Here is a 21,158-nt window from a genome sequence, read left to right on the forward strand (position 1 = left end):
TGTCCCTGCCCATGGCAGGGGGATAGGAATTAGATGATCCTTAAGGTACTTTCCAGCCCACACCATTCTGTGATTCTATGATTCTATGAACGTTAGAATACTGTGCTTCCATCACGTGCCTGAAGTTGGCATTTGTGCTCTCAGTGTTTTTCATCAGATACTATTCTCAAATGAATTTATCTTTCAAAATAGTAGATAAAACATATGATCTCTCTCCTCCCAAGAGGACAGGCTTTGCAGGGACAATGGGCCCAGAACCTGCTCTGGCTCTGCCACAGGAGCTGGGGATGTGTCCTGCAGACCAGGGCAGCTTTCAGCTCCCCTGGGCCACAAGCTCACATCCACATGGCCAGAAGAGGATGTGAAATCCAACCTCATCAAGCAGTCTGGAAACAGGGCTGTCTGGAAAAGCGTTAAGGAAGGGCCTTAAAACCTGTCCACTGCAGCAGGTTTAGATTAAGACAGGTATGTTGCAGACAAGCCCACTGCAACGGCTGGAGCCTGTGGCTCCCGCTCAGCTTGCACAGATGACATTCCTCACACTGACTGACTTCATGCTAAAAACCAACCCCAATAACCATCTTGACTACCACCAGGAGCAGGTGGTAGCCATTTGCTCTGTAAAGCACCATGTGTGTTGAGCCCACTAATGGATGAGTGGTACATTGTCATAGATTGTCCTCTTTCCTGATCTCACGCAGGTATACAGTGATTCCCTCACCTGGCACTATGATGGGAGCCTCAGTGGTGACCCCATGAAGGTGCTCGCAGAGGATGTCTTCCCACCCACATGTTAAAAAGTCCCCAGTGTAGACACTTCCACGCGCTCTTGTGAACATTTTACTTTTGTTCTTTCTTGTTTTGTTTCCCTTAATATAAAAGAAGTTACTCAAACTGGGAACATATTGTTGCTCTTTGTGTGTGGAAAAACATAACATAGCAACTTGTCTTAGCTTTCTAATAGTTTCACGATGTGCTTTTAAACAATGTCAAACTTGTTCAAGGCTCATGACATTTGAAGTTGGCAAGTAAATCAATGTTTATTTTCTTTCAAAAGCAAAACTTTTTAGAAATAAAATGGTTGCATTTATTTCAAAGGAAAAATTTCATCCCTTTTTTTTTTCCATTTTCCTTTTTTTTTTAAAACATAAAATGCTGTGTATGCAGGATTATTTTTATTTTGTATGTATGTTGCAGCGCTCAACATTTTAATTGCCACTTCCTCAATAAAACTATTGGAAATCTTCCATCTTGCCATTAGCACTTACAAAATAACTGTTAACAATATGTTATCCAGACACAGAAACTTTATAATTAACATTGGACTAGTCTTCAAAGTCTAGTGACTAAAATATATCCTATAAAATTACTGGACTTCATTCAACGTTATTCTGCTGTTTTAATGTTCAATAAATGTGTTGAGGGGAGATATTTGGCAACATGAGTTAGTCTCTCTGGCGGAGAGAGTGACTACAATAGGGTTTGCTCTCCGCTGTATGGCAAAAGCACCAACACTCTATGAGGCTACAGCGCAAACACTGAAAGGTTGCTGCTGGTGTGAAATAACGTAGCTCCCAGACACACTGCTGTGCAATCCTTCAATGCGGCGCTCCTCCCTTGTCAACTGACAAGGAATTGGACAGTTTTCACATGAGCAATAAAACACAACAGGCAGTGTATTTCTGGATGATTATAGCACAACTGTGGTAGTGTCAGAAGTCAGGGGGCTGAAGGCCAAGTGTCTTAACTATGGGAGAAATACAAGATTGGCTCTGAAGCGTCTTAATGCTATCCCAAAATGGAATTTCTGCAGTACATTAAATAAAAAGGAACACTTAGACCTGTGCCTTTAACACAGACATGGACATGACATCATTGGCAGCTAATTAAAACTTCTTCCAGCTGCAGCCATAGTAGGCCATTCCACTGGTAAAGAGTTTGGAGAACAGGATGAAAAGGTCTGGTATGTACTTTCTTTTGGATTAAAATATGAGAAAAGCATCATAAGAGTTCAGTAGGATCACAGTCATTTAAAGAAGTATCTCCAAATAATCTGGCCATACAAAGCTCTTACCCCACAGGAAACGTCTGAAAAATAAAACAAGCAAACAAACAAACAAACAAAACAATAAACAAACAAAACCCTCTCCTACTTTTTGAGACAAACAAGTCTAATGGACCAACGTACATATGGATACAGTCTTGTAAGCTACTTTTCTGGGGTATAGCTCTGAATTAATCCAAAAGTATCATTGTGTTCATATTCTAGATACTCAGGGAGAAGCAGTCACTATCCCAGTGTACTTTCAGTCCTTTAAAAATATGCAATACTTTGCATGCCAGATGATAGTTATGCCACAAGCTTCTGTAGGCAAGAGTTAGGCTGCCCAGGGCTCCTACCTGTCAAGAAAAGCAGAGGAGTCAGAAGCAGAATCCTTGGTCTTAGAGTCCCAGGACTCCATGGTGGCACTGAGGATCTGCGTGAGAAGCAGAATGTGAGGACATTTAAGTGCCATAAGGAGCCAGACCCAAGGTCCACATGGAGTGGCATCCTGCCTCCAGGGGTGAGCCGGGAGTGCCCAGACAGGGAGGAAAGGGGCACCAGAGGGGTGCAATGGATCCATGAACAGCTCTATCAGACCAGTTTCTCAGCTGAGAAAATGAGAATAAAGAGAAAATGCATAAATTTACAGTATAAATATTAATACAGTCTTGCTATATCTGAAAAGCAAAAGTACACATGTGAAAAGCAAAAGTATCTGGTTTTCCAGACCACTTCACTAACTCTTTACAGATAGCAAGCACTATAAAAGATATATCTGCAGCATCTGGGGCAAACATTTCTTCAGAAAAAAAACTCCTAGGAGAAGCTGTTTTCTTATACTCTCCCTTTTCTCTGCTCACAGGTCATTTGGTGAGGCCACAGGTCAGAGTAAGGGCTTCAGTGCAAGAAAAGTGCCACGGAAAGGCTTTTATCTTCTGTGCTCATTGCACACATCAACATTTCCCTTCTGTCAACAATTCAGACACCCGGTCAGACCAGTTATTTTCAAATTATTTGTCACTGTCTGAGCAGGTTTGGTCTCTTTGCAAAATGTGATTTTTCAGATGTGTCAGAAGCAGGAACAGACATTTGAGCAAGTGACTAGGTTGCTGAGGGGACGTATCTGTGGTCAGAAATGTCTACTAGGCCATAATGCAAGCTTGTATCTTCTGGACCTTTCTTTTCACCAGGACAATGGGCTTATTCTGTTCAGTGATTCCCTAATATTAAAACTGAATAATACACTTTTGAAATAAGTTACAGATCATTGTGGGGGTGTTTGAGTTGTGCCAGTATAACATCACTATATTGTGACAGTCGGGTCTCAGATGAAAAACACTGACATTTTTTATTTTTTATTTTTTATTTTTGAAAGGAAAAAAGTCCTTTGTTGATTCATTGTCAAGCATTCAGGTGAGAAGAGCAAAAGGATTTTGTAGGACATCTTTTCTGTGCATTTTATTGCAAACATCACATAGTCATTGATCATAAGATCAGAGAAAAGAGAAGTTTTAGGGACACTAAGGAATTATCTAGTTGATTCATCTCTGCCATGTTCCTAGTTTAAATTTTTTATTCTTTTATGCACAAAGAGCAGAAGATATTTTTTTCATTCTTACTGCCACCCTCATGTATGTGAAGACTATTATCACAATTCCTTTTTATTCTACTGCAGACAAAACAATCGGAATCCCTTCAGCCATTACTTGTAAGATATAATTTTAGACCTTTGATCACAGTCAATGCTCTCCACTGGTTTCCATCCCTCCATGCATCCACGCATCCATCCATCCATCCATCCATGCCTTTTTGTAGTTCAACACCTAGGATTTATCCACTTTGGACAGAATGAACGGGTGTTAGAGTCTCACAGGTGGTATTCTTGTATGAATACAGTACAACTGCCTTCTTCCCAGCCATGGGACTGGAAGTCAGAGAGAAGAAATGTGAATCTTTCATGATGTAACTGGGGTAGGCTTATGTTTAAGACAAAACATTTCTGTGTTCATCATTCAATAAAACTACTTTCATCTTAAATTTTATTTATTTTTGTGAAGACTTATTTGAATGCTCATGTAAGGTGAATGCAACTGAGACACAAAGTAACAGACCCAGACAAATATTCCTAAAATATATGTAGGTATATATTCACACTGAGTTAATAGAGGTACCCTTCTTTTGGGCAACTTAACATGATAAAATAGTCTGCAAGTTTGGTGAGAGTGATGGTAGATACTCATTAAACTGGTGATAGGTGTATATCATCTTATCATTTAGATAATTTAAGAAAAGTCAAGCAATGTTTATATTAAAGCGCAATGCCTCTCATGCTGTAGCTGTTCTAACTGGAAAGAAAAAAAAAAAAAAAAAGCATACGCACACACACACAAAATCAAAAAAAAAAAAAAAAAAAAAAAGCTGCCATGCACACAAGCTGTCCTCGAGATATGCTTCTATCTTGGACCTGTAAAAGTGTTTTTGACCCAAAGCCTTGTCTGTTTTTTCCAACTATATTAGTCAGCCTAATAAAAGAGACTACCTCTGTCCATAAATTTTGTTTCTCTGGTGGTTTTCACTATAATATTTGCTGCCATAAGTCCCTAGGAATTCACAGATCTCTCTCTCTCTCTCTGTCTCTCTCTCTCTCTCAAATTCAGATGAAATCCTATCCCACTACAAGGCTGTCTCCCTGTGCAAAACATTGGTGTAATAGTGTAAAGGATTGCCATCAGATGAGCTGACAGGCTGGAGCAACACAGTGCAGTGCTGGTAGGAGATGGGGCCTTGCATCCCAAAGCCATGCAGACAGCAGAGTTCAGCACTGCACTGGTGCAGTTACACCAGTGCCAGTCTTGGAGAGCTCTCCCAGTGCTCTGCACTGCCACACTGCAAGCCACAGACATGTCTCAAACCACTTGTGAGACTTCAGTTCCTTAGGTGCATAGTGGCTTTGGAAAAACATAATCTCTATTCACGAGCAGGAGAAAATCACTGAATGATTTGTTACAAATTATTCACCGTGCTCTAAGAATAACCAACTTATTTCATTTAAAAGAGGGCAAAGAGGTTCTCTGCAAGCACGTGAGCACTTTTCCCCAAGGAAAATTTCATAATGGTTAATATAAGCAGAGTTACAGTAGTGCATATGGTTAACAGCTGCTTTAACATGATATGGCATAACAACTGTCTGGAAATCATTAGCCTAACTTTTCTTCAGTATTTGGATAATTAACTAACAGACAGAACTATTTCAGCTTATCAGATAATGCATAGATATGTATTTTTGTGTATTATTTACAGTACATATAGTCCCTTTTCTCAAAATAATGCATGAAATAATTGCTGAGGGGATAAAAAAATCATAGGTCTCTATAGATATTTAACAGCTATTTAGATATTTCCAAAACACTGAAACATTCATGGGTTCCAAAGAAGACTTTCCTTTAAGGAAATTAAAACATAAAACTGTATTACTGTTAAGGTTGCATTGAGACTCACAAAAGCCTGGAAGATAGATATTTATATATATATAAATTTTGTTATATATATTAAACCATAAAGTGGAGTTCTCAGGGACTTTGATAATGCAGATCACCTTTTGGTTCAAAGATTTTCTAGTGGACCTTTGTTGTTCTTCACAACTGCCACCCTCCCTTTCCTTTATCTGCCCTTAATAATTTCGCTGCAAATAAAACTATGCTTTAGCTTATACAGTGATATAAGGAAAAATTTTAGTTCTCGCGTTAAACAGAGACAAAATTGAAGACAAAGAAAGATCAGCACAAAATATGAGGGCAAAATAAAATTCCTGGCTTTGTGGTGATCTACAAAAGCTAGAAGCCATTGTCATTTTGCATGAAAAAGTATATAAATATGAACAGAGTCAAGCAGTTTTGTGAAGGCAGCTTGAAAAGCAGAATAATTAATCCAGCAAACAATGCTGTAATTTGTTAACATTCCTCATCCAGAAGTTTTTGCACATTCAAACTTCATTCACTCTTCAGAAGAATTAAATTATAAAAGTAATATAATTGCCAAAAACCTCTTTCGGAAGAAAACATGGTTGAAGGAAGCACCTAGAATTTAGACTGTATGTAAGTAGCAGAAATAAATAATTGAAATGGTAAGATCTGAAAACTTTTCATCTTCCCATGAGTCCAGATAGAAGAGAGATGAATAATGATGTACAGTTTTTCCTTATGCTTCCCAGCGGGTTTGCATGTGCATATTTGTCCACCTGTCCTTTCTTGAGGACAGCTCAGAATCCATGTTGAATACCCATAGAAAGTTAAACAGATACCCTGATGCAGGTGCATGTTCTTTCAAGTGGGGAGATGGAATGCTCTTAAAGGCTTGTTTATAATGAAGTTTTGGAGTGGGGAGGGAGAAGGGACATGACTAAAGTACAAGTGGTTACCCAGCTGCCTGTGAATAACATGAAGAGTAGTTTGACCCGATTGACTTTTCTGTTGTCTGGTACTAAATGCAATCCCCACTCTAGCTTTTCCATAGATGATAGCTTGTTTTACCCTTTTGGACCTTATATATACCAAAGCATACATTTCTTTACAGCATACTTAAAAAAGTGGTAAATGTTAATCCTGCAATGGGCATTGAAAGAACAGGTGTGTTCTTGCTTAATGAAGATAGATTCCATTTCAACAGTAGCCATTTAGTAAGAAATATGTGTAATACCCTGATACCTGAATCTGATATATCATGGCTCTGCTAATACATGCTACAATAGGGGTCAGTGACAAAAAGCTTATTAAACATCAGTAGCTTTTCCACAAATTTACCACTGCTATTAATTAACTGGCTGTTAATGAATGCAGCATGCTTTCTAAAGGACAAATTTATCTTGTTATTGGTAGGCAGTTCAGTAACAATCCTGCCATACTCATAGGCTATGTGTGGTGGTTTTACTGTGCTAGGCAGTTGAACACCACAACCGCTCTCTCACTCCCCCTCCTCAGATGAGGAGGGGAAGAAGTAAAGGAACGAACAACTCACGGGTTGAGATAAGGATGATTTAATTAAAGAGAGAGAGAAAATATATATATATATATATATATATATGTTATTAAGGAAATATTATTATTAATTAAACAATTCAACTAAAGGGGAAAAAGGGAAAGGGGAAGAGGGAGGGGGGAAAGGGAGTAACTAAACAAAACAAGTAAAGGCTATGTGGAAGTGCAGAGGAAAGAAATTACTCTCTACTTCCCACAAATGAGCGATGCTTGACCACGTCCTTGAAGCAGGGCCTCAACACACGTAGCCGGTGTTCGGGAGGAGGACAGACATTCTCACAACGAGAGCCCACCCCTCCCCTCTTCTTCCTTTTTCCACCTTTTATTGCTGAGTGTGACATCATATGGTATGGAATATCCCTTTGGTTGGTTTAGGTCAGCTGCCCTGCTGATGTTTCTTTCTCACTTTTTTGCCCACCCCCTAGGAGGGTTAGAGAGAGTCCTGATGCTGTGCCAGCACTGCTCAGCAGCAGACACAACACTGGTGTGATACCACTGCTGTTCTAGCTACAAGTGCAGAGTGCAGCACTGTATGGGCTGCTGCAGGGAAAGTTAACATCCCAGCCAGACCCAGTACACTATGATAAACTACCTAAATGCCTACTTGTAGTCCTCAGGGGATGGTATTGTCAGTAAAGATACCTGGTGGTATTTCTACCTGTATATGACTTCTGTATGATTCATGGTCCGACATGACTAATGACTGCAATTCCTGTAGGGTCATGGAGTAGGCACATCTGATGGCTTTTTATCACCAAAGGTTTCTGCAACACAGATCAAGCGCTCATTTAACTTAGAGCCCTAAATTTTGGGAACAGATGTAACATTTAATTTGCTCCAAGTTTTGGTTCCATGGGAGATAAATAAAGGAAAAAATCATATTTCCTCAGAAATGTCATGAAATATTTATCTTAGATGTCCATATAGCAGAGAATATTCAGCTTACAGTTTTGTTCAGTGCTGGATAGTTGGCCCTTAAATCTCAGGAGAACAGTTCATTGCATTTTGTCTTCTTTAGATTTGACCCACAGTCCTAGCAGAGGCAGAAGAAAGTCAACCGTGGCTGAGAGTGGGCAGGTGTGGAAGTCCCACCATCCTTCAGTTGAGTATTCCCCTCCTTGCAGAGGGCACCAGGATACTTTTGGGGCACATACCACAAAGTGTCATATGCAAGCACATTTTGATCACAACATCTGAGCCAGGTAGGTCCCAAGCCTCACCAAGGAGTTTACAGGAGCATGATATGAATTTTCAGATGCGTTACTATTGCTGCCATCTTTGGGCAAATGGAGGCATACAGCCGTTCACATGTGACAGGTCAATGGAGGATTATAAAGTAAACAAGATTGTAAGGATCTTGTGAGTATGGGTGAAAAGTAATTCTTATTAAGGGAGAAGGGTTTTTACCTCACTTGCCATTTTTCTCTCTTACATGACAATAGCTAGAATAAGTCTGCACAACAATAGAGTCAGATTTCTAATCACAAAATAATGTCTCTGTTCTCAGCACGTTGGCTGAGAAAAAAAATAAAAAATAAAAAAAATCTCTGTTCCCTTTCCCATTGCTGGCCTATGACCAAGTTCCATGTGGGTCTAATACTGCAATCTTCATTCAGATAAGAAGAGATTTATCAAAGTGAGGATCAGGACTTTTGTCTATAAAATCAGCTGGTTCCTGTTATAAGATTCATTCAATCATGATGACATCTGTGATATCTACACCAAAATCAGCAAAACTCATTCCTTTTGCTTTGCAAGATTCATCTCATTTTATCTTATCAAAGTCTTTTTGTTACTCAGACCAGCAACTGTAAAAAATTATCAGAAAAAAATTCTGGAACTGCTTAAGACTACTGATTTCACTTGGGGGATGGGTCGTGCACATAGAAATCTTCTATTTGAATCCTGAAACAAATGTAGCGCAATAAAATTGTCTTCAATATTATAATAAATTTAACGAGTCTTACAATGATTCAGTCACAATAATAAAACACAGAATTGTGCAAATAACACAAATAGTAACAGACAAATCCTAAGAACAAGCATTGCATCTATCTGACAATAATAATTGTGAGAAGGTGAAAAATGAAATCAAATCAGAAAACAAACTTTCAGTTGAAAGCTGACTATCGAGGCATTTTATAATTTAAAATACATCCAAAATAAAAGCAGCAATAAAATATTAAGTATCCTACCATACTATTCATATTTTGGAGTTTTTTTTTTTTCAGTATTATATGTTCCATCTTTGTTTTCAATATTTAAGCAAAGTTTCCTGGGAATGATCTTCATGGTCAGCTTCCTATTTAGCATTTTTCTTCTGTTATTTGGTCCTGGGAGGTACAGAGATGACATGAAAAGAAAAATAATGTGTCAGTGAAAGAAAAAGAGAAAAAAAAAAACCTACTTCTAATCCCATGTTCTGTAATAATATAGATACACTTCATTTGTGAAAACCAGTAAATAACCCATTGCTGCTCCTAGACACCTTTAAAACTTGAATCTACCAGTACACATTTGAAGAATTCCAGTAAGGTTTTTGAAAGGGCTGTTGTCAAAGAACAGTATATACAGTTCAGGAAACAAAGTTTGTTTCCTAAACCTTTCTTCAAGGAAAAAGGAGAATATTACTCCTCATCTTTACCAGTTTCTGAACATATATTTAACCCATTATCTAATTAATTTATTCTGTCAGGAGAGCTTTCTTTTTCCTCTTCTGTTTTATTTTCTTTTTTCTTTTCTTATTTGTCTTTTCTCTTCTTTTCCTCTTCTCTTCTCCTCTCTTCCTCTTTCTTTCTCTTTCTCTTTCCTTCTTCCCTTCTTCCCTTCTTTCTTTCCTTCTTTCTTTCTTCCTGTGAAACAAGTAAGCTATCAGAACAGTTTTATAAAATGTGAAGATCTGCTTAATAAACTCCTTTGAGGATAGTTGGGACACAGATGTTTTTATAGTTATTAGTTATAGCTTAAGATAAAACAATGATGGAAAATTAGAAGTCTGAGTTTTATACTGGGTACCCACTAAATCTCTTTTCTATTGGTGATCTTATCCAACAGTATGCAACAAATGCATTACTGCAAAGTATGCATTAAATATTCCACACGTATGTAGCCAGATAGTTGGATGACATAAAAATAATACAAACACTTGCACTCTTCTTCCACAGGGGAAGAATTTACTTCTGTAATGTGGAGCATTCAACTATTTCATATTCTAAACTTAATTTGATACAAAAGAGTATGTTGCTTTTACTTTTTTTTTTTTTTTTTTTTTTTAAAAAAGGAAAAACGTAAAACTTTCCCAGTGGATTTTTTCCTATAGTATATAACAACAATGCCTATGTTGTTCAGCTCTCTCTTTGCATAAATAGGAAAGTGCTTGCTTGCTATTGACCATTGGCCACAATAGACTGTAACCTTTGGAAATGACTTGTTCATAATTAGCAGCCTTGCTTAGGGATCTATATTAATGACCTGGGCCTGGCTCTTCCAAGCACTTCACATGGAATTTTTCCTGTCCAGAAGAGTTCATGGACTTGAAAAGTCACTTTATCCTCAGCTAACAGAGGCGAGTGCAAGCTTCTCACCAAAGGCAATTGGGCATCTCATGGCTATAAAGAAGGGCATGTAACCTTCAGTTCCCCTCTAGGCTTTACTCTTAACTGCTGCCCCAAAATAGGTCTTCCTTTCTCAGTTTTTGCTATGTCAAAGCACTGTAGCTGTTTATCCCTTCCTTCACCCCCCCTCCGCCCCCTTTCCCACCCCCCCCATTCTCTTTCAAGCCCATTGCTTTTCCCCACAGGACTTATTTAAGCCATCAGGGGTTTATATTTAGCTCTGGCAGAAGACAGAGGGTATGTGTCTGCTCCCACCTCCAGTGATGTAAGGCTAACCCCAGGACCTCAGCGTCCGCACTTCCAGCCGAGCTCAGTGCTTGGTGGAGGAAGGCTCAGAGCATCAATTTTCCCATGCCCTCAGACTTTGCTTGTTGAGACTCCATGCTTTTTGATTCAAGCATCTCTTGGCTGCCTGGTGGTGACTGCTACAGTTAAAAAAAAAAGAAAAAAAAAAAAAAAAGTAAAATGAAATCATCATGATCAGTTCTTATACATTGAGATCGAGACTTTATCTGGCATGAGCCAGCACAACATCATCAATTGAGGTGAGACTAAGCTGCCAGGTGATGTCACCTGAAGACCTGGCCTCTGGTCTCTCTTGAAGTTCACCAGGAGATTTTCAGCCAAAAATCTTCATGTTTCCTTTCCAGTACTGGCTGCTTTTTCCAGCAGTGAGAGCAGAGTGCTCATAAAATATGTACTCGTGTTATTATTATTGTACAGTAACACTAATATTATAGTAGTACCCAGAGGGCTGGAACTAAGTCCCATCAAGTTTTATGCTGAGCAAACACAGCCATGGGCCTTGGCCAAGGAGCCAGCAGGTCAGGCGTCATCCCAGCCTTGGCATCAAGCACCACCATGCACAGTGATGGAGTTACCAAGCAGGACTAGACCCCAGGGGCTGCAGGATAAGTGCATACCAGCCATTCTTCTCCAAATACACATTTCTTCACACCCTGAAGGTGAGATTTCACCATCCTTCTCACAACCTAAAGGAATCTGATGAAGAAGAAGAAGAAAAAAAAAAAGGAAACAAAAACAAACAAAAAAACCCACCCACCTTATAGAATGCAACATAAGGCTGAGGATGAGATAAGAAGGTTGCTGTGATGTTCACAGAACAAATAAGAAAATACTTGATCTGTGCACTGCCATGGGCTTAGCTGGTTTGTTTTTCAAGATGAATAATCCAGTCATGAGCTGACCCTTCCAGAGAGACTTTTAATGGATTAGAATAACCAATAACCTTTACAATCCCTCCTGAGGTACTGAGATCACCCTTTTAAATCCTAAAAGGAGTGAGAAGGTATATGCTCTTTAAAAATTGTACAGTTCCCAGTAGGTAAAAGGGTAAATGACAAAGACGACACCAAACAGAACTGGTCTAGATGAAGCTTTCCTTTTTTCAGATACATGATTTGCTGGATAGACATGGGACTCCACTGTTTCTTTGTTTATGTCAATAAATAAATAATTTAAAAATATATTTAATTTCTTTTAACATTACAGTTATATATTTAACTTTGTTAGCATGAGAAACCTCTAGTTCCTTTGTCAATTGGTTTACTGGAGCAGCAACTAGTGATTGATACTTGCAATTTGTTTGTACCCTCTAAACACTATAACTGATAGGACATTTCTCAAGCAAAATTTCAGTCACGGTACTGTTGTTTGCTATATGTCATGGGGTACCTGCAGGCTCTCCCCACTCTTCACCATTCTGCGAGGTATTCTACAGGCACATAATGTTTCACAGACCCTATTTCAAAGACTTCTAAAATGACGTTCACAGTTTCTGGACTGGATTCTCTGTTAGTTTAGATTGGCAACCCTACATTGACTTCAGTGGAAGTCTGGTAATTTACACCAACTGCGAATTTGGATCTTTATTTCTTCTTCTCTTTTATTTCTGAGGACAGATTGGTTTATTTTAAAAAGCTGGCTGCTGACTAGAAATGTGTGAAATAACTTTTTTTTCCTGCATAAATATTTTTAAACAGTATTTTCAAGGATTTTGCAATGAGTTACATGAAGCTGGCAAAGCTCTGGTACCCCCTTCATCTTATGCAAACAGAATTATGTAAAGAACAGGCCTATGGGACATTAACATGTTCAAGCAAAAAGAACATTAAAAAGCTTTTTTTTTTTTTTCCAGAGACCTTAACCTTTCCCCATCCTGGCCCCTGGACAGGTGACATTCTACCATCTAGAGATTTTACCTGATTTATCCTGACCACCCCCATTAGATTCTTTTTATATTCTGGATAGTACCAACTGGCCAGTTTACTGCTTGTGTTTGCCATCGTTGCAATGAATAATTAATCTCATGCTGTGAGTCTCTCAGTCTATAAAGCCTACTCCAAATTCAATTAAATTTCTAAGTGTAGGCACAAGGCCATCTTAAAGTTGTTTTTCCCTTGAATTTAATAGGTTTTGGCCTAGAGACTGGTCCTTTGCCCTAGTAGTTTCTCCCATATAATGGAGACTTTTCTCATTCTTCATTATTCAAAATTACCTTGAGATCTTCCTAGCAGTAAGCACTCACTTAGCCATACATCTCCCCAAAATGTTTTAATGTGAGAAAGCCACCAAAGCATTTCTAAACATAGACCACGAATATTCATGACCGTGCTGTAAATGGTTTCTGCATCCCTTTGAGCATTGTCTAAGGCCAAAAGTCATAGCCAAGGAATGGAGTTTAAAACTTTGACATGAAAATCTTGGAGCATCTGGTCCTTGAAGGACGGCTGCAGCAGCAGCTAAGGCTGCAGGGATGTCTTTCCTTCTTCAGTGCTTTCTCTCACCCAACTCTGTCCATGCTTTTGTGTCCTCTCTTCCATCCAATTATTTCTTTCCTTTTTCACCAGTGTTTTTCAGTAGCTGGTCTTCGTCCATGCAATTTCTAGTCTCTCTCCTGCTGGCAAGACAATTTGCATGCTGTTATCACCAAAGAAAAATATAATTACTTGGGCAAAAGTAAGACACAGACACCACTAGACACAACCATACATGAGGGATATCTTTGGTCCCTCCTTTGAGTTTTAACTACTTTCCCTTCCTCATCTCCAAAGGCTGTGGTGGACACAGTGGTGCAAGGCCGCATGTGGGTGAGGGAGACCTGCCAAGGCCCTGACACCAGGAACTGTTGCAGCTTTTTGGTCATTAGTGTGTTCACAGCTCCTCCTGACTTTTCCTTCATTTGAGGACCTGTATGCCTCGTACCATGCAGCCCTACCTGCACATGACAGCAGTTTATGCTGCCACCTGACCCTTTCCACCCACCCTGGTCCCTGCTGCCCTGCATGACTGAGCCCCAAGGGGCTTCTTCCCAGCTGCACACCAGTTCTTCACTCTTAGACTCCTATCACACATGCTAGCACACAAACCCAGCTCTCAGTTCCTCCCTTCCCAGCAGGGGCTGGCAGGGAAGAGAGGTGCGGAGAACCTGAGGAGGCTCAGCCACCTGAGATGTTGCTTTTTCCTGGAGGTGGAGGGCAAGGCACAGGGGGCCAGGTGAAGAGGTTTTCCTCCTGATGGCAAGAGCTGAATTTTATAAGAGGGGTGGAGCTCTACCTTCAGATCTTTCCTGGCTCTGCTCCTGAAGAAATCATGTCAGCGAGGAGAGCTGGCAGCACCTCCTCCCCTCCCCCCCCCCCCAGCCCTTCAGGCTGGGAGGACTTGCTCAGCTCTCAGCCTGACGGCTTCTGAATGGCAGTAGAGCTGCACGTGGGCCTGGCCATAGCTCTGAGCCTTTGCTCTGCCTTTCCATCTCATCTATGAATCACAGGTGTTGTGCATTTCCCTCAGAGGACTGAAAGGAGTTTTCAAGAGCTCCAGAATCACTCAAAGTTAATGGGAGCTGGGAGCCCAAAAGGCCCCTGAGGAGCCACGCTGCCCCAGCGCTCTTCAAGCCCTGATGTTCACTGGAATTGGGATTCCTACAGCACAGGATGCTTTTAAATGCATGTTTTGCTCTCTCACACAACTGGGAGCCAAGAGCTTGCCAGCTCTGGTCTTGTTTCTGCAATTAAACTTTTCCAAGGCATTTAGGCGAGTCACAATCCTACTGAGCCTCTTTCACCATCTGTAAAATGGAGATAACAATATTTAACATCCTTCCAAAGTAAATGTTAATAAGGCTTCAGCAGCTTATGAATGCATAGGGTCTTGAAGATACGAGGCACTGGGAGAGCATTATGTCTTGTTGCTACTAATTGTGAATATCCTTAGCTTTAGTTTGTTGTCAATTATTATTAAAAGTGAGAATCTGTGATCCAATGTAATATTACTCTGAAAAGATTTAGTATCTTTCACAGCCTGTAAATAACTTCGTTGTATTTGTCTGATGCAGAGATGGTAATAGGAAACAGATTTGAAAAGTGGTGCAAAAAGGAATGTGTGGTTGTTCTGACAATATAGTTTTCTTAAATTTAAACCTGATAAGTCAGCTTTGGGATCATATTTTCTCTGAGGAGAATATTTTTAAAGGAGGCAACATAAATGAATTCCTTAATTAGAACATAAACATTAGCACTATGTTTCTGCACTTCTGTTCATACTGATGAATAAACAGCTACATGTCAGGGCTTTACATGACTTTTGGCAAGGAGGTATAGGGATTTTTTTCACAATCTGCAGGAGGAATCTGAGGAAGGTCTTCCCACTACCAACTTTCTGACCCTACCAAGTGAAAAGTGACCCATGGATCACAAGACTCGATGCATCAGTGCCACAGAGGGCATATCAGCTGCTTACCAAAAACATATGTCTTCACTACCATGAAGTACCAGTCTGAAGCCTTCTAAAATTTTGCAGATGAAAATTAATTGTACTGCAGTAAAGATGTTAGATGAACTGGCTCCTCATATGGGAAGTTACTCAGGCACAGGAAAGGTCTATGCTATTTCTTTCATCTTCTTCCATTCCACTCCGCCCCCCCCCCCCCCCCCCCCAGGAACCACTGGACACTAGATATACCCACTGAGGAACTGCATAAATGTTTTTTTCCTCCTCTCTTCTGTTCATTCCTACGGGTTCACACCACCATGAGCTTCCCTTTAGTGGATGCTAGCCCTCAAAATCAACCTTATTCTAATGGGCTGAATAGCTCTTCACTGTTGTGCCTTGAAGAAGTCAGTCTAAGAAACACAGAAATTTTCTAAGGGATATGGGATTGCTCTTTTTTCTTTTTTTTCTTTTTTTCCTTTTTTTTTTTTTTTTTTTTTTTCCTCTTAGAGATTTCCATCCCCAGTTGAGCAGGTCTCCATCCCCTAACACCAAAGAGTTCCCAGCCCTAGGTCATCATGCACCAGGTGAAGGCTGTTGATGCTGTTATTCTTCTTTCATAGGCATGAGTAAGCATATGAGTGTGGGTAACTGACATGAAGCAGACAATTTGTCTGCAGAAAATGAGGTCTGGACTCTCTCTTCCATGGCTGAGTTTTTTTTTTTTTTTTTAATGATCTCAAACCCCATAAAGCTACTGTGTAGCTCTGGGTACGTGTATGTTTTTGTGTGCTTTTCAGTGTAGCTTCTTAGATCCTTTAGATTTAAATCCATACTTTTGTTTTGTTTTGTTTTGTTTTTAATACCAGTTTTGGAAGGGTCAGCTCTCAGGATTTTATTATACTTGGTAGTGACTTTCAGAGTATCTGGTTCTTTAACAGAATCTCCACTTCTGTGGAGCTAAAGCAGATATGAATTTCTCAAAAGAACTGAAAGGAGTGAGAATGTTAGTCTTTTCCATATTTATAAGCAGCCAGTTATTTCTGAATCTATTGCAGATGTATCCCATTAACTGTCAAGTTACTTAGTAAACCCACCAAATTACTGCACACTCACTCAATAAAAGTGCTAGATATATAAAAGAGCAAGGAAGTTCTCAAGGTTTTTCTTAAACCTAACCAGGAAAAATGAATTGTGTTTCTCTCTTTCTCCCCCTCTCCCTCCTTCTCTTCCTCTCTCTCTTTCTTTCTTTCTCTCTTTCTCTCTTTCTTTTGCTTCTCTCTTTCTTTTCTTTCTTTTTAAACAAGGAGCACAGCCAGGGAAAATGAATGTTAAAAACCAAGCAGAACAAAATGAGGGCTTACATTTGCAAACCTCGACATACCACATGTGCCTATAAAATACAGGAAATGGGTACAAATGTGAAGCTGCACACAGGATTAGAGGCACATGAACACATTTAAAGCAGGTGGAAATAATGTCAGCTGGAGATGTAATGTTAGGTTTGTACCAGTGCAAAGAGTAGATGGGGCTATACTGCCATTAGGATATTCTCAGTACAATTTTCCAAAAATAAACCATAAACACAAAGAATTTCTGGTGTCCTTAAACAAATGTACAGATGTTAGCTGCATCTCTTCCCATTGCTTTTAAAACAGGAAAGCCTCCAGGCCTTCAGCTCAACTGCAAAGCTTTACAAATCCAGTAAGCTACTTTGTCAACAAAAGGAGCCTTGGGGAACATCACTGAAGTAACTGTTTTGTCAACTGGCATTACAATATCATGCAACACATGACATCAAGCTATTGGGAAATCTGGCCTGGTGAGAAATTGTCCTTGAATAAGTGTGTCATGCATTAAAACAATGATGGGATGTACACAAGGCAAGTAATAAGATGGCCTCTACTGCCCCCACAGACTCATCCCTGCAAGATCAGCATGGGATAATCCTTCACAAAAGGGCATCAGATGGGCATAATCCTTCACAAAAATGTCTCAATTTCCCCTTACAAATTCCCAAGTAGGATACTTTTGGGTACAGTACATCAGAAAGAGCCTGGCAGAATTGGCATAAGGTCTAGAGAGGAGCAAACTTTTCATGTCTTTTCAAACAATCCTGCCAGTGGTGAGGGTAGAAGTAACTTGTCATTAGCTATGTCCAAGACTATAATCTCTCTGGAGGTCCTGGGGACAGCTGGAGCTGACAGAGCCAAGCAGGCAGCAGAGAGAGGGCCCAGAGCTGGCACAGAGGCACAGAACAGAATGGTCCTTACCGTTTGCATCCTCTGGGATATGGCTTCCTCTGTGTACAGTTGATAAAGTTTACTGCATCCTGTATCTCTCCTGCCAAAATCTCCTTCACAGTGAGGATCTAAATCAAAGGCTCTCCTGCCACTGCAGCTTTGCCTCCTTGCAGCAGCTTAGATTACACATTTTCCATGAACTAGAAGAGCACCCATGTCCTACAACTTAAAAGCAAAATCTGAAGAATTGACAGGGCCCAAAGAAATTTGTGTTTCCAAGAAAGACAAAATATGAGTGATTTCAGAGTCTGGAATCTGTTCAGTCAGTGCCTTCCAAAAGCAACCCTATCCCTGCATCCAAAATCTGCTGAGAGAGAGAAAACAAGCAAACCTTTCCCACTTCTGAAGATATGGCATACTTGCTCCTGTGCCCATTAAACAAGATAGTAAGTTTTCCTCCTCTTTGCCAGATTAAACTACAGATATTCCTTCCATTCTCTTGTACTGTCTTCCAGAGCACAAATAAAGCACCATCTGGCCCTTCATTAACTCTATTTGATTTCCTTTGATCTCATGTAAACGATGAGAAAAAGATCTAAGACTCTCTTCTCCTCTTTAGACATATGCATAACTCACATCAGTGTCAATGGGAGTTAAACATCCCTACGGAGAGGAAGAAATAGAAACCACTGTGTATTTCACTGCAGCATCTACACATTTGCAAAATGGAAACAAAGTGGTCCAAAACCTAATTCCCAGATCAAATTCCTCCAAGTCTGAAAGTGGACCTTAGAGAGGATGTAGAAATACCAGGATACTCTGACAGGACACAATAGGGTAGTTGATGCTCTTATTCATAAAGCAAAACACCTCAGTTGTCATGAATTCAACTGGCAGCAGCTCAAAAAGAAAATAAATAAATAAATAAAATGCATTTTGAAGTTATCCAAAATTTATCTTCCTTTTATGTACAAGATAAAAATTGTTGTGAATTAAAGCCTGAGGTCACAGAGCCTTCCAAGACCCCTCTTCTGTTTCCTCCCCCCCAAGACAACACCAGCAGAATTTCACCAGCAGAAATTCAGCATTATCTTCTCTTATTGCTGGTAGTTTGTAAGAGTAAAAGATGTTGTCTTTATTTCAGGGCTGGCCAAAGAAGCAATGGATCCAGAGAGCTGGCAATCACCAGCTAACACCCCATACTTCCCAAGGCATGCAGGGAAGCTTGTGCCCATGTAGCCTCACTGACTGGGGTGGTGAAGGCTGGGAGGTTGTGCACCCCATGGAGATCCACAACCATCCAGGAGATTATGGTCAGGCAGGGAGGCAGGGACTCCCAACATCATTTTAAATCCCCTGGAGTGAGGTGCTTAGGAGAGAGCCTGAGCAAGGCCTTCACCCTGTCCTGCAGTACACCTTGGCACTGACCTTCCTGCTTTGCCCTGCTGCCAGTGGCTTTCTCAGTCCCCTTCCATCCCCAGTGCCCCTCTGGGGAGGCCTCTCACTGATGAAGCAATGGATTTAGGGTTGATTGAGCACGTTGAGACCTGACAAGCATACCCAAGAGCTCATCAGTCCAAACACATGCGCGCACCTCAGCACTCACCCCCTCCACCCAGCTGAGGCCCTTTATGTGTGTCAACGCCCCTATATATCCCCAATACCCACTCACACACACATACACAAGCTCTGCTCTCGCAGCCCATCCCCTTTGGGCATCCTCAGCTCCAGCACTGCCTGCAGGCACTGCTTTGCCGCTGGACCGACCGGGACAAAAGCAAAGGGTGAGAAAGGGGCCGTGGGGCCGAGGTCCGCGGGTGCGCAGCGCCCTGCGGGACCCGCAGCGCCGTGCCGCAGGCAGCAGCCGGGCCCTGCTTTGTTTCCCCGGCGTTTAACGAGGGCTCTGATCTGGTGCAATAATCAATAACCATCCTTCAGTCTTTGAACACCAGGGGGCTGAGAGGACTTTTCAAGACAAATTCCTCGGGCGATGATGTATACTTCACACTTACTGTGCACTTTCCATTGAGGAAAAGGAGAGAAAGAGAAATAAGGAGGGGAAAAAAAAAAAAAAAAAAAAAAAAAAAAAAAAAAAAAAAAAAAAAAAGAGTGAAACAACAAAGGAAAAATATTGCATTTATCTACGGAAATCAACGGCTGAAAGAATCCTGACCGCAAGGCGTGCCTATATTTAATGGGGAAGACTTTAATCGATAAATTTGCCTGCGCGTATGTGTAAGTTTCCGTATACACACATATATACTTCTATACATAATATATGGATGTATATTCTCATGTATATGTGTATGCATATGCACACAGGCACTGGTTTATTTTTAAAAAGGCGCCATGGGGCTTTACACACGCAAACCTTAAAGGAGAGTGGCTTTCAAGCCCTGGTTTGCGACACGTAGCTGGAGCCTCCACAAGCGCCTCGCCCTCGCCCCGCTCCCCGGGTAATTACAAGCAGAATGCTCGCACAGTTTTTAATAACTGTCTCCCTTTCAGCACATCGAAAAAGCAATATATTTAAAAGATATATTATGTAGGCAACACTTGATAGGGAGCTCCGGGGAAATGATCTCCTGGATGTTACTCTGGAAGTATTTGGGGCTGGCTGATTGCAGAGGAATGTAATTTCGGCGAGCCAAATCCCTTCTTTTCAGGTGACACGGGGGCTCCAAACGCGCTCACGGGCTCCGCCGGAGTGGGACGACGCGGGGAGCCGCTGCGCAGCAGAGAAGGCTCTTTGGTGTCTCCCTGGAAGGGTGCTGCCCAGCTGGGGCTCGGCTTTCTCCTCCACAAACGGGTTTCCACCCGAGGTCCTACCCGCTTGCCTCTTGCTCCGACGGCTCGCCCCAGGCGCGCTCGACCGCCGCTGGGTTGGTGTCGGGAGGGCATCGGGGTGCGGTGGCCCCGTTCCCACGCCGGGTACGCCAAAACGGGGCAGACGGGGCCGAGGGAGAGCAGCTGCGTGCTCCCCTCTGCAGCCGATGTGCGCGCATCTCCCCGGCCCGGGGCCAGGCTGCGGCCCCTCGCAGCCCCCCGGGGCTCGCCTGGGCTCCGGGGGTGCGTACGGGAAAGGCAGAAAGGCGAGCTGAGCGGGGCTGAGCCGCAAATCCGAGCGAGAGGCTCTGGGGCGAAGCCCTCGGGCTCCCAGCCCCGCTTCGGCTGCCGGGTTCAACAGCAGGCAGGGAAGGTGCGCTTCAGGCAGCGGGGCGTTTCAATTCCCCTCGCATATAAACACAGGAACGGCCTTTCAAGAAATTCAGACAACTTTGTAAAACACCATCGACTCACACGTTCACACCGAGAAGAGCAGTAAAAGGCTATGAGTGTAGGGTCTGGATTTTATGTTTTCCTGTCCTCTGGGGTCTGGTTTTAGACGGAGGGAATTGGGGGGGGGGGGGGGGGGGGGTTTTTTGAAAATTTTTTTTTTTGTTTGGGGCGGGAAAAAAAAAAAAAAAAAAAAAAAAAAAAACCTTTTCCCTTCGCA

The 21,158-nt window shown here is 41.4% G+C and overlaps 1 long non-coding RNA gene across 3 annotated transcripts in view; it reads right to left on the reverse strand.

Annotated features, from left to right (window-relative positions):
- Positions 1-1,093: 1,093 nt before the first annotated feature.
- The window catches only part of LOC118164921, a 25,505-nt gene continuing 5,440 nt past the window's right edge, over positions 1,094-21,158 (reverse strand). Inside the window, exons 1-7 of one of the 3 annotated variants that reach the window (XR_004749744.1) lie at positions 17,693-18,693; positions 13,499-13,631; positions 11,615-11,693; positions 10,947-11,116; positions 9,273-9,410; positions 3,772-3,867; positions 1,094-2,400 (exon numbers count right to left, since the gene is read on the reverse strand). This is a non-coding gene — a long non-coding RNA (uncharacterized LOC118164921). Of the gene's footprint in view, positions 2,401-3,383; positions 3,868-7,666; positions 8,983-9,272; positions 9,411-10,946; positions 11,117-11,614; positions 11,694-13,498; positions 13,632-17,692; positions 18,694-21,158 lie in introns of those variants that run through there. The other 2 variants (XR_004749742.1, XR_004749743.1) reach the window with 2 other exon arrangements.

The sequence above is a fragment of the Oxyura jamaicensis genome, chromosome 3 (assembly GCF_011077185.1).
Source record: "Oxyura jamaicensis isolate SHBP4307 breed ruddy duck chromosome 3, BPBGC_Ojam_1.0, whole genome shotgun sequence".
Classification (NCBI taxonomy): domain Eukaryota; kingdom Metazoa; phylum Chordata; class Aves; order Anseriformes; family Anatidae; genus Oxyura; species Oxyura jamaicensis.